This window comes from Globicephala melas, chromosome 13 (genome assembly GCF_963455315.2).
Source record: "Globicephala melas chromosome 13, mGloMel1.2, whole genome shotgun sequence".
Taxonomy (NCBI): Eukaryota; Metazoa; Chordata; class Mammalia; order Artiodactyla; family Delphinidae; genus Globicephala; species Globicephala melas.
The window spans coordinates 10,918,612-10,931,901 of record NC_083326.1 but is presented as its reverse complement, the minus strand read 5'-3'; the positions used below and the strand labels follow the sequence as shown (position 1 = coordinate 10,931,901).

General features: G+C 40.7%; 1 protein-coding gene across 5 annotated transcripts in view; it reads left to right on the top strand.

The window, feature by feature from the left end:
• The first annotated feature begins 557 nt into the window (after positions 1-557).
• CCDC68 (coiled-coil domain containing 68) overlaps positions 558-13,290 on the top strand; it is a 56,711-nt gene continuing 43,978 nt past the window's right edge. For 2 of the 5 annotated variants that reach the window (XM_060310959.2, XM_060310956.2), the window contains exons 1-2: positions 558-671; positions 6,327-6,452. The gene's annotated coding sequence lies outside the window, so the exon portion shown is untranslated. Of the gene's footprint in view, positions 722-6,326; positions 6,453-10,138; positions 10,219-13,290 lie in introns of all 5 variants that reach the window. The other 3 variants (XM_060310957.2, XM_030867981.3, XM_060310958.2) reach the window with 3 other exon arrangements.

Below are 13,290 nucleotides of genomic sequence, written 5' to 3'. Positions count from 1 at the left end.
CAAAACACTCAAAGTTAAGAAAAACAAGGGAAGACCAAGAAACTGTCACAGACAAGAGGAGATTAAAGAGACATAACACTAAATGGAGCGTTGGGTCCTGAACGTGATCCTGGAACAGAAAGATCTTAGAGGAAAACTAGTGAAATCTACGCGAAGTCTAGTTTAGGCAATAGTAACGGATCAGTGTTCATTTCTTATTTTTGACAACTGTACCATGGTGATGTAAGATGTGAATATTAGGGGACACCGGCAGAGCGGGTTTAAGCAACTCTGTACTATCTCTGCAAGTTTTTGGAAATCTAAAATTACTCCAAAATAAAAAGGCTTATTATCAACAACAAAAGCAAAAATTTATGAACCTGGAGTGCAAACAGAACCTTTTTGAAAAAGCAGCAGCAACTATTCCCCTTTACATAACTCAGTTACTGAGGGGTGTGCAGTGCTGGGAACTCGGGTGTTGGGATGCAGAGAAGGCAGCCCGGGGCCGGGCGTGCGCGTCCGGGCGCCGCGGGGGCCCAGGCTCCTCCCCGGAGCCGCTGGGGCGCCGGACTCTGCCCTGGGCGCGCCCTGCGGGGCGGAGCCACCAAGCCCGGCCTGGCCGACCCGGCCCGAGGTCCAAGCAGAGCGGAAGAGCAGCGCCTGGACCCTGCGCTCGCTGAGCGCCCTCCAAGGTAGGCGAGCCCCTGCGATCTGCGGGCAGGTCAACCCTCCCGCCCCCCAGGTGAGTGGGTGTCCAGGTGCCCTTGGAGCTGCCCGCCCCCCCCCCCCCCCAGCGCCGCCCAGTGTACCAAGGGCATTTTCCTGAAAACGGATCCTTGGTAAGGAGCATATTCTCCCTGTAAACCTCTTTTCTGGGCTCGGATTCCCTGGGCGAGAAGTTTGTGCTCCTCCAGGAACAGAGTTGCCTTCCCCTTGAAAGCTTACCCCCTCCATAGCCCTGTGCACACCTGATTATTTATTTAGATTGGTGTTACGCAGTCCCTTGGTCAGGGGTCCCCGCGATTCACAGGCGGTGGAGAAAGCCCTCTGGAGAACTTGCTGTCACCTGTGAACCCCTGCGTGGCAACTTTGACGGCTTACTGTGCCCGAAATTTTTAAGAGCATAAACAAATGAACGAGTGAAGGTGGTTGTCTTACCCTTCATTCATTCGTGCTGGCTTCTGTAGCTGTAGGTGTAGCGAAAAGAGAACAGCCTATTGGCTGACAGTTTTCTACTGTCATGGGATTTTAGAGCTGAAAGTTACTCAGCCCCAGGCAATTTTGCAAAGGGGCAGTGTCATCTTACGGAAAGAACAGTACAGGACAGTGCAAAACTGGATGATGACATGGCTGTAACTTTTCAACCTTCTTCGAAAGGGAAAATAAATTTATATATACATATATATATACACACATATATATACATATATATGTGTGTGTGTGTGTGTGTATATATATATATATATATATATGAGCAGAAGAAGCCGTTAGCTCCAAATGTAGCTGAAGCTGTGTCTGTTTACCATTTTCACTATAGTTGTTTGATTTAAGAATCAAAACCTTTTTTACTTCTTGGTATATATAGACTAGATGAAGTGTCCAAAAGGGAATTACTTCTCATTTGCAATTGGGAAAAGATAATGTCTTTTTAACCTAATGCTATTAAATATTCAGTTCTGCAGAAGTCTGGCTTTTCAGAAATATGATCTGAGCTGGAGTTTCAGGTACCCTAGCACACACAATCGGTGCTGTTGTTTCTTCCTGCTGGGCTCTCCCCCCTCGCTCTCGCCCTACACTGATAATTTGAGAGTGAAGGGCCCTGACACAGAGGAATGTGCACCTAAGCAGAGGCTTCTCAACCACTTACAGAAAGAATGAAAATGGCTTACACTTCCTGTGACCTAGGCAAACTTCCCAAGGTTTTTACCTTTGTGATTTGCTAAATAAATGTAGTAACTAAACCTGCACTAACTAAAAAGAGATTTTTGAAATAAAGACAGACACTATTTCAGTTGTATTATTCACCTTTCTGATTCTGAGAATTAATGACAGGCATGTTATTTGTTAGCGTATTGATTTATAATGTGCTGGACAGTGGGCTTGAGTTGTAATCCCCAAATCTGGACAAAGCCGGAAGATCTAAGCTAGATTTGGCCAAAACTGAAAAGTGAGGTGTACATTTATTTGTTTAGAATAATGGCTGTAAAAGGGAACAACGGAAGGTTTCTGAAACGAATGTCATTTAAAGTAGTGGCTTTGACTCTGCGAGGCATTTACACCAAAATTAAAAGGCCATTTATCGACAGAAAAGCATTTCAAAATGGCAACACGTTGCTATCAATTTAATAGCATGTTTAAGTAAATTTACATTTCACTAAGTGTGAAAACAGCCACCCACTGAATTTGGAAACCAAAAGCACGGTATGTGTGTGTGTGTGTGTGTGTGTAATGTGTGTGTGTGTATGTGTGTGTATGTGTGTGTGTGTGCGCGCGCGTATGTGTATGTGTGTGTGTGTGTGTGTGTGTGTGTGTGTGTACACTCGGTTTTAGAAAATATTTGGTGCGCCTGTGGATTTTCGGGCCTAGTCATATATTCACTGAACGAATATTTATTGTGTAGGGCACTACGTTCTTTCTAGGAGACCCAGGGGGATACAGCTTTGTGTAAATAAGACACATTCCTGTCCTCATGGAATTTACACAACTTTGGACTCCTCCGGGACACCCCGAGGCCATAGATTAGGAATCACAGCAATCACCATCCATCACTTTTTGACAGTGACCGAAACTAGAAACTAGATTAGTTTCAAATCACAGACTCTTTTACACTGATTGAAATAGATTAAAAAATTGTAAAGGAACTTATATGTTATTCAAGTCAGTTTTCTCTTCTGCTTAGGTTGGGAAAGAATTTAGGGATCCTGTGTTCTGGGTTTAATATTATGAAATATTGAGATCTTAAACCTGAAATAGCTAAATATCAATTTCATGCAAATTCAATGAAAACTAAACTTGTAGTAGCAGATGCAATCATTTAGGGGGTGAAAAATTCAAATCGAGAGAATCCTATTCATCAACTTATTTTTTTCCTGTAAATTAGAAAAACATGACTATAATTATTTTTAACCTCAGAGGAAAAGAGTGACTTTATGTAAGGCATTCTTGCTTTTTTTTTTTTTCATTTTGCTATTTTTAAAAACAGCTCTATTGGAGGTATAATTTACATACCATAAAATACATCCAGGTGTCCAATTCAGTGATTTTTAGTAAATTTATGGAATTGTACAACCATTATCACAATCCAATTTTAGAATATTTTCATCATCCCCATCCTTCCCAAATCTCAAGGGCCTGTTTTCAGTCACTCACCATTCTCACCCCCAGCCCCAGGCAAGCACTCATCTACTTTCTGTTTCTTTAGATTTGACTTTTCTGGACACTTCATACAATGAGATCATACAATATACAGTGTTTAACATCTGACTTCTTTCACCTAGAATAATGTTTCCAAGGTGCATTCAGGTTGTGGCATGTGTCACTAGTGGTTCCTTTTTATTGCTAACTAATGTTCATCCCATTGGATGGCTATGCCACATTTTGCTTACCAGGTGATGGGCATTTCTGCAATCACATTGAAGGGGTAAGACATATTTTGGTCCAGCTTCCATGGTAGCATAATCTGAAAATAACTGATAGGAGCCAAACTTGTATTTATATTTATGAAAAATATATTCCTGATATGGATTGCTGATATTTACCAAATGTCATAACTGTGATCTTTCTGTGAGACTCCATGAAAGTAGTAAATCGTAAATCCTGTGCCAGTGGCAGGAAGCATCGGTCATTTCATGTTCTAGGTTGGACTTAGAAGACGTTTAACTCTTTTTTTTTTTTTAAATGTGAGAATTTATTTTGCCTTTATTTTATTTTATTTTTTTATTTTTTATTTTTTTTTGCAGTACGCGGGCCTTTCACTGGCCTCTCCCATTGCGGAGCACAGGCTCCGGATGCGCAGGCTCAGCGGCCATGGCTCACGGACCCAGCCGCTCCGCGGCATGTGGGATCTTCCCAGACCGGGGCACGAGCCCGTGTCCCCTGCATCGGCAGGCGGACTTTCAACCACTGCGCCACCAGGGAAGCCCTTGACTTTATTTTTGATAGATAATTTTGTTGGATATAAAATTCTTAGTTGACATTTTTTTCCCTTCAGCACATGTAATGTCACTATCTCCTGACCTCCATTGTTTCTTTGAGAGGTCTGCCTTCAATTTTATTTTATTTTTTTAATTTTTAATTTTTTTATTGGAGTATAGTTGCTTTACAATATTGTGTTACTTTCTACTGTACAGCAAAGTGAATCAGCTATACATATACATGTATCCCCTCTTTTTTGGGTTTCATTCTCATTTAGGTCATCACAGAGCATTGAGTAGAGTTCCCTGTGCTATACAGTAGGTTCTCATTAGTTACCTATTTTATACATAGTATCAATAGTGTATATATGTCAATCCCAATCTCCCAGTTCATCCCACCACCCCCCTTCCCCTTGGTATCCATACTGTGTCTCTATTTCTGCTTTGTAAATGAGATCGTCTATACCATTTTTTTCAGATTCCACATCTATGCGTTAATATACAATTTTTGTTTTTCTCTTTCTGACTTACTTCACTTTGTATGACAGTCTCTAAGTCCATCCATGTCTCTACAAATGACCCAATTTCATTCCTTTCTATGGCTGAGTAATATTCCATTGTATATATCTACCACATCTTTATCCATTCCTCTGTTGATGGACATTTAGGTTGCTTCCATGTCCCGGCTATTGTAAATAGTGCTGCAATGAACATTGTGGTACATGACTCTTTTTGAATTATGGTTTTCTCTGGGTATATGCCCAGTAGTGAGGTTGCTGGGTCGTATGGTGGTTCTATTTTTAGTTTTTTAAGGGATCTCCATACTGTTCTCCATAGTGGCTGTATCAACTTACATTCCCACCAACAATGCATGAGGGTTCCCTTCTCTCTCCAGCATTTATTGTTTGTAGATTTTTTGATAATGGCCACTCTGACCGGTGTGAGGTGATACCTCATTGTAGTTTTGATTTGCATTTCTCTAATAATTAGTAAAGTTGAGCATCTCTTCATGTGTTTCTTGCCCATCTGTATGGAAAGACGTTTAACTCTTGACGTTAACTTCCGTAGAGAGCCTATGTCTCCTTTGCTACGTTTTCTTCACAAATGATATGCATTTAAATTTGGGGGATTTTGATGAGTGTTTGGTCCAACAGTGACAACTGAACTACTCTTAAAGATATGAGCACTTCTTAATAACATATTTTAGTGGCACACTTAACATAAAGCATGAGTCATCTAGAGCCTTAAGCCAAAAAGTAGAAGGGGGTGCATCTGGATTGACATGCTTTTCGTTTTATTATTCTGTAGTTTCTATGACTGTGCTAAAGGATGAACCTGATACAGCTGTTTGTTGATTTACCAAATCAGGCACTAGTTTGAGCTCTTAAAATCTAAAACAGAAGAAATGCCACTCCTTGTTCCTCCAGGACCTTTAGAGGAGCTAGACCAAAGTAATAAATTATTCCAGGTTCCTATTACGTGGTGGTGTTTCTTCTATGAGTAGTCTACAGAACAAATGAAATAAGAACTCTCTAACACTACAAAAACGTTGGCTTTTGGTTATATGTCTCTTAGGAAGCCGGGACCTTGAACAGCAGTTCAGTCAGAGCTGTTTTCTTAATTAGCCCCATTCACCCTGCTTTGTGCTAACTCTTAAGACAAATGCATTTTTAGTGGGTTACGTTTGACAACTTATGCTCTAACATAGATTTCTCCAGTTGAGTGGAAACTTCTGTAAAATGTTGGCAGATTCTGTGAAACTAAAGAGAAGACACTATGTCTCTGAATGCCTGTAAGTTACTGCTAAAATTGCAAGATCCTATGGGGAAAAACAGAGCATTCAGATAACTTGAAGGTCTTTTTTATGGACAACTTGGAATGCAAGGATTTTAATTTTATGCTCCTAAAGTTTGAAAATAAGGTAGCCTAGGTTAAATAGTATAGATTTCTGAAGCTGGATGTGCTCATTTGGAGCTCAGTTTGTCTGCTGGTAATATCAAAACAACTTGCTGAACTCATGGCTCATAACACTAATGTTTTGCTGATCTGTGGTTAGATGAATTAAGTCTCTGTTGGCAACGTGTCTCTCTCTCTCTCTCTCTCTCTCTCTCAACTTGGTAAGAATTTAAAAATTTCTATAACAAATGTATTTTTCTAGTCTTACACTGACAATGTCATTCCAATTGTCTCTTGAGAGTCAAATGTCAATTACAGGAATCCATCTTCATCCTTCTCACCTTTCGGAAATTGGAGTGGACACGCTCCCCCTGTTGTGTCTGTTCACCAACAGCAAGAAGGCTCACTCAAGCATTGAGCTGTAAACTTCTTCTAGTTATTTTGGTGAGTTCACTCACGCATCACTAATGGTCACGTGATCTGGTATAAGGAACTTGGTTTCACCCAGAGCCAGGAGCTGCTTCTCAGCCTTGTATCTTTCTATTAGCCCCTGGACTTTGGTAGGATGCTGCACTGGGATCAGTCTAACCTCTTCCTGATATAGGAGGATGGGCAGAGGGAGCAGTGAAGCACAGGGTCCGGGCTGCTTCAGGGGGTGGTCAGCCTTAATAGACTTTGTAGTCACTGCCTCAATGGTCTATGTGTTTATGCTCTACTGTGAAGAATGAAAACATGCATCTAGACGATGATCAGAAAAGGAATGGGTAGATGAAATAAGGAGTTCTAGGTTCATGAATTAGATTTAAATCTTCTTGTTGCAAATATCCTTGAATACGTCTTATATATTTTTATATATTTCCTCCTACTTTTCCACATTAGTAAATAATAATCATGATTAACTTTCTTAAGATGTTTAAGATTTCCCTTGTTTTTGTCACAATATTGAATGTCATACTTCATGGACTATTCTTCTAGGGGCAACGGCACTAACTACCTGTCAGCAAATCAGTTCCTTGCTTTTTAACAATTCCGATTCTGTCACTATTTTTTTTTTTTTTGTCATTTACACTTCTGGAGGGGTTAACAATTTGAATTAAGGAAAACAAATTCAGCTAATTGTGCCTTCCAGTTAGTTCTGGTATAATCAGTGAAGTTCCTTGGATTTTGAAATCACCATTGCACTTTGCATTTTCTAGGGTACTGTTGAATTACGGTTTAAAAAATAAAAGCGTATAAATCCATCTTTTTTAGTGTAGAGTTCTGTAAGTTTTGACGAATGGTTACAATCATGGAACCTACATCACCATCAAGATTGAGAACAGTTCCATCACCACTCTCCAACCCCCCAAAATATTCCCCAGTGTCTCCTTTGTAGTCAATCCCTCCCCCACTCTTAATCCCCAGTTCAGTTTTCTGGCCCTATAGTTTCAGATTTTCTAGAATGTCATATAAATGGGAGTATGGAATATGCATCCTTTTGGATTTGGCTGTTTTCAGTCAGCATAAGGCATTTGAGATTCATCTATATCGCTGTGGGTATCAGTAGGTCATTCTTTTGTGTTGATGAGTAGGATTCACCTGTTGATGAATATTTGAATTTTTTCCAGTGTTTGGCAATTATAAACATTTGTGTTTTACGGAACATAAAAATCCCCTAGGAGAGAGGTCGCTGGGTTGTACCGTCTGTGCTTAATTTTATAGGAAACCGCTTACGTGCTGCCGTCCTGCGTGGCTGCACATTTGCTTTCCCACCAGCAACATACAGGAGTTTCGGCTACTCTCCATCCTCACCCACACGTTGTATCATCTGTTTTTCCCTCCTTCGCTGGATGATTTTTAAAGTGACGTAGATGATGTTGAAGCTCAGCTATCCCAAGACCAGCTTAGGAAGCTACAGATATTTTGTAAATGCCTGAGCCTTTTGCTCTTAAAATATTTAATAAAGCCACAAAAATTTTCCAAAAGGGCACCTTCCTTATAAATGTTACAAATGACTGAGATATATGTCAGTGACAACTGCTCTCATGTTTTTTTCACTGACGAGTCATAAGTGGCTTTTAAGTTGATTGTTAACTGAGAAGGTCAAAGCAAGAGGAGTAATTGACTGATGGGGATGGGGGGATGAGAAGAGGGGGGACAACTGGGCTTAGGTGTTGACACTTTCAAATGATGCCCTGTAAGTAAATGTCTACAATAAGTTGTGAACATAAAGATAATTACTTAATATTCTCTGAATTTGTATTATGGTCAGATACGCCATAAGCACTTTTGATGCTGTATCCCATTTAGTTGTCATATAACTCTATAAGGAAGTTAACATTTTCATCTGGATTTTTCAGTTGAGAAAACTAAAGCCTAAGGGAGTTTAAAAACTTTTCCAAGGGGCTTCCCTGGTGGCGCAGTGGTTGAGAGTCCGCCTGCCGATGCAGGGGACACGGGTTCGTGCCCCAGTCCGGGAAGATCCCACATGCCGCGGAGCGGCTGGGCCTGTGAGCCATGGCAGCTGAGCCTGTGCGTCCGGAGCCTGTGCTCCGCAACGGGAGTGGCCACAACAGTGAGAGGCCCGCGTACCGCAAAAAAAAAAAAAAAAAAAAAAAAAAAAAACTTTTCCAAGGAGGAGTTTGGGATTAACAGATACACACTACTATATATAAAATAGATAATCAACAAGGACCTACTGTACAGCACAAGGAATGCTACTCAATACTCTGTCAGAACCTGTATGGGAAAAGAATCTGAAAAAGGATAGATCTATATGCATAACTGAATCACTTTGCTGTACATCTGAAACTAACACAACGTTGGAAATCAACTATACTCCAATATAAAATAAACATTAAATATAAAAAAAGATGAAAAAAAAGAACAGACATATACCAAAATAGATTAGAAGAGAATCCAGAAATTTACCCAAAAAAACAGTTGATTTTTGATAAAGAAAAAATTTAATTCAATATGTAAAAATTAATAATTTCAATAAATGGTGATAAAGGAATTGAAAAAAAAAACTTTTCCAAGGCTGCTCAGCTAGTGGGGAAGTAAAATAGTCTTGTGGGCAGTACCGAGTCCGAAGCCCTCATCTTTAAGCCATGGAGTCACACTGCCTCTGTTTGTGGAATAAATCTATTGCGACAACATCTGCTTAGGCTCCTGAAGGACGCACCTGGGGGCTCATGGCAGGAGTCACTTGACTGTTACTTAGTCACTTACTTTGGAAAACCCCCGTTACTAAATGAGCTTGGACCCAAGAAACTAGGCTTGGAAGTCCATGCAGAATGCAGCAGGAGACAAAGTGGAAATTTGGAAAGAGCCCAAGCCCTGTGGGTTGGGGTCCATGACCATCATTAACGAGCTGTCTTTGCTTGACATTGGGGAGCTCATTCTCTCATCTGTAAAATGGGGACAATAACACTTAACCGCCTCAGGTGTTCATGAGGATTATTAAAGGCAGCATACCCCAGCCTGCATGAGGTGGGCTGTCATCGGATCCCGGTCCCCTCACTCTTCCCCAGATGGGAAGGGATTCATGTGATTTGCACCACTCTGCAGTTGAGCTGCTATACTGGTCATTGGGCGAAACCTTCAGCTGTTTTTCAAAGTTTCAAATTATACCAGTGAACTATGAAGATAGATTTTCTCATTACAAAGACACTTGGATTTGGGGGTCAGTCTATCTGGGTTCAGGTGATAAGATTAACTTATGATCTTGAAAAACATGTCCCTTTTCTGTGACTTGGTTGCCTTATACCTACATATAGACAGATATAGATATATAGGTAATAATTATAGCACAGTGTGTTGGGATGATTAATTCTGACAATATATGGAAAATAATTTTTGGTAAATGGCACAGTGCTTTGTCAATAGTATATATTTTACATTGTGTTTGTACTAGGATTTCAATCGTTTTTTCCCCCCAAACTAAATAGCTTTCATTTCATATCTAAGAGCTTGCTATAGCACTGGCTATGATATAAATATATTTGTATATATAAATGAGTAGCATTTAGAAATGAATAAAAATTAATTCTACTTTAAAAATCTTAGATTATTTCTTGCAAACAGCATTGCAGTTACTTGGGCTCCGTGTTAACATGCATGTCTTTTGATATACTGTACATCATTTTCAGGTAAACTGCACAGTCACCTGAGATTTAGCCAACTGACACTGGATGTCACCATTGTGCCGTGTAATGTCGCTGCAGAACAGGTGTGCTATTCAGCATTCAGTACATGACCAGTCTCTTCAAGTGTCTGGAGATATATTAGCTTTTCTCCCCCATCACATAACCTAATTACCCTTGTAGCACTTTTATTGTAAATTACTCTTTCAGTTTCTAATATCAAAGCTCTCTATCATAGTGACCAAGAATGATGAGACAATTGTCAATATTGTTAGCTCAGAACTGAGGAGGTGAAAACTCAGAAACTGTGCGAAAACAGGGCTCTTGGTCACTAAGCAGAGTCACTGACTCTGGCTAACCTAAGTAGGAAAGGAATTTACTGGAAGTAAATTCATCTTCCAGAATCGATGGGAAAACTAGGTATGGAAATGGGAGAATCCAGTCCCGGTATCTCAGCAAAGATCAACCTGTAACAAGAGGGGGATAGACTTCTTCTGGCATTGCCACTGGTCACTAGATACCACGCTGGTGTCCCTGCTGCTGGACACAACGCACTCTCTGTGCCAGACTCCTTCCTGCCCAGAATAATGACGGGATTTTCACTGCCTCCAGCTTATCAAGCCTGAGGGACAATCCTTTGCTGGCCTTTCCGGGAGGGAGCACTCAATTGGCTGAGTCTAGGAGTTGTTCCTGTGCTCCAGCCCCAGGGAGTGAAGGAGAAGTAAGGGATCTTTCCTGAAAAGACTCCTGCAGATGGTGACCCTACATACCTGGGAGGGAGATTCAAGCCAGGCGTCCACCACGGTGCTTTTCAATCAGTACCCACAGAAGTGAGTTGAGAATGCTGCCGTGTGGTCAGCTGCCCTGTGGTCAGCTGCCCTTTGCTACTCCTTCCATGGACCTGGACTCAGTTGCATGTGCCCTGTGGCACCTGACAGCATCCCAGACTTTGCTGTCCCTGTCTTTCCTTCAACCCTGAGGGAGCCTTACCAGCCAGGGCTAGACCTGTTTTAAGTGGCCAAGGAGAAAACTCCTTAGGTAAATTGAAAGTCTTAACAAGTTCGGTTTATTAAAAGAAAAATTCCTGCCCATTAAAAGAAAAAAAAAAAAAGGTAGGCCACACTGCATACCTTGTTCTTAGAACATGACTTCAAGCAAGTTCCAGCCTCAGCTCTTGCTCTGACCTTTGCCTGGAATCCTCTTCTCCCAGATGGCCACACGGCTTCACCTCCTTCATTCACGTCTTTTGCTTAAATGCCACCTCTTCAGATCGGCCTTCTCTCAGCACCCATCCAAAACAGCGCCGCTTTTCATTCTGTTACCCTGCCTCCGCTTTTCTTCATGACACCACCTCTGATTATGTTCCCTATATATTTATTGTTTTGTTTCATGTCTGTTTCCCCCCTGTACTGAAAGTCCCGTGAAAGTGGGGTCTCTGACTCATTTCTGTAGCCACAGCTCCTAACACAGCTGTATTCAATAAATGTTTAATACATGAATGAATGAATCAAGGGTTAAATAAAGGAAGGGAACTCCTTTGTTAAAATCTCTAGACTATAAGTACCACAAACTGAATGGCTTAAACGTAGTACTTTCTTGTCTCACAGTTCAGGAGGCTGAAAGTTCAAGATCAAGGTGTCGGCAGGGTTGGTTCCTTCTGAAAACTATAAGGAAGAACTTGTTCCAGGCTCTCCTTCACCTTCTGGTGGTTTCCTGGAAATTTCTGGCATTCCTTGGTGTGTAGAATCATCACCTTGATCTCTGCCTTCAACTTTACATGGAGTTTTCCTTGTGTGCAAATTTTCCCTATTTATGAAGACATCAGTCATATTGGATTAGGGTCCACCATACTCCAGTGTAACCTCATCTTAACTAATTACGTCTGCAACAACCCTGTTTCTGTATAAGGTCACATTCTGAGGTACTGGGGGTTAGGGCTTCAACATATGAATGGAAGGGGGGACAAAATTCAACCCACAACAGGCGCCTTCTTTGTGTTTATTGTATAATGGTTGAGCCATGCTTAGGTCATTAATCAGAAAAGCAGGTTTGGTTACATAATCCTGGGTGCCCAGTGCTGTGCTGGTTTACCACATGGATAATAATTCACAATAATGTGTATGAATTGCTTTGTAAATGGTGAACTATTCATTGGATGTTAGTATAATCAGCTGGGGATGTTGACAAATTATTGACGCATTATCAAGAAAGAATCAATACTATGGATTTGCTAGTCTTAAAATACCCCCAAATGGATTTTCCTTTACAGCCCAGCTCGATCTGCAGACTGTTTAAAGTATTACCGGACTTTTTTATACCAGTCAGACTGCTTGTCAGCAGTAATTGTGGATAATGGCTTTATGTTTTATTTACTTATTTGACAAACATGTACTAATCATTTATTATGTGCTAAGCACTATTATAAGTGCTTGACAAATGTTAACTCACAACCACATGTTTATTATTTATATTATTATTATTAATAATAATATTATCTGAATTTTACCGATAAAGAAACTGAGGCACAGAGAAGTTAAGGAATTGCTTAAGGTCACACAGCTACTGAGTGGCAGAGTCAGGCCATGAAACTAGGCAGTCTGCCTCCAGACCTTTTAGCTGTAGAACATTCTTTGTTCACAGAAAGTCTCATGGAAAAATTCAGTGTGTGACAGAACAAAGCAGAGCTGCTTTGGTTCAAGTCCAGACGGCAAAGCCCTGTCTGGGCAGTGCCTCCCCTTCCCTGGGGAGCCCTGTTTGAAAAGGCCTGATCTAGGAAATAAAACCTCTTGGCTTGATGCCACTTGTAAGCTGTCTTCAATCCACTCTAGCATAAAACAAATAAAATTCTTTTCTCACTTTAATTAACTGATTGTGTTTTATTTTGAAAATTTTATCTGCTTAAACTACTTCTGGCAGAAATAAACGTTAAGATAGATTTTCCCCCGGACGGTAACGCCATATGGCAATTTGGACTTTCCTGGCTTAAGTTCCCCTTTGGTTTCTTTATACAAATGAAGGACTGTGATCGTGAAAGTTTCCTGAACCAAAAGAGAAATGGGATTTGATTTCCTATAAATAGAGTTGCATATAAACTTTGCAACCAGATAGGCATGATCTACCCTCTCTGTTACGGACTGCTTATTTTCTGTGGTTATTCA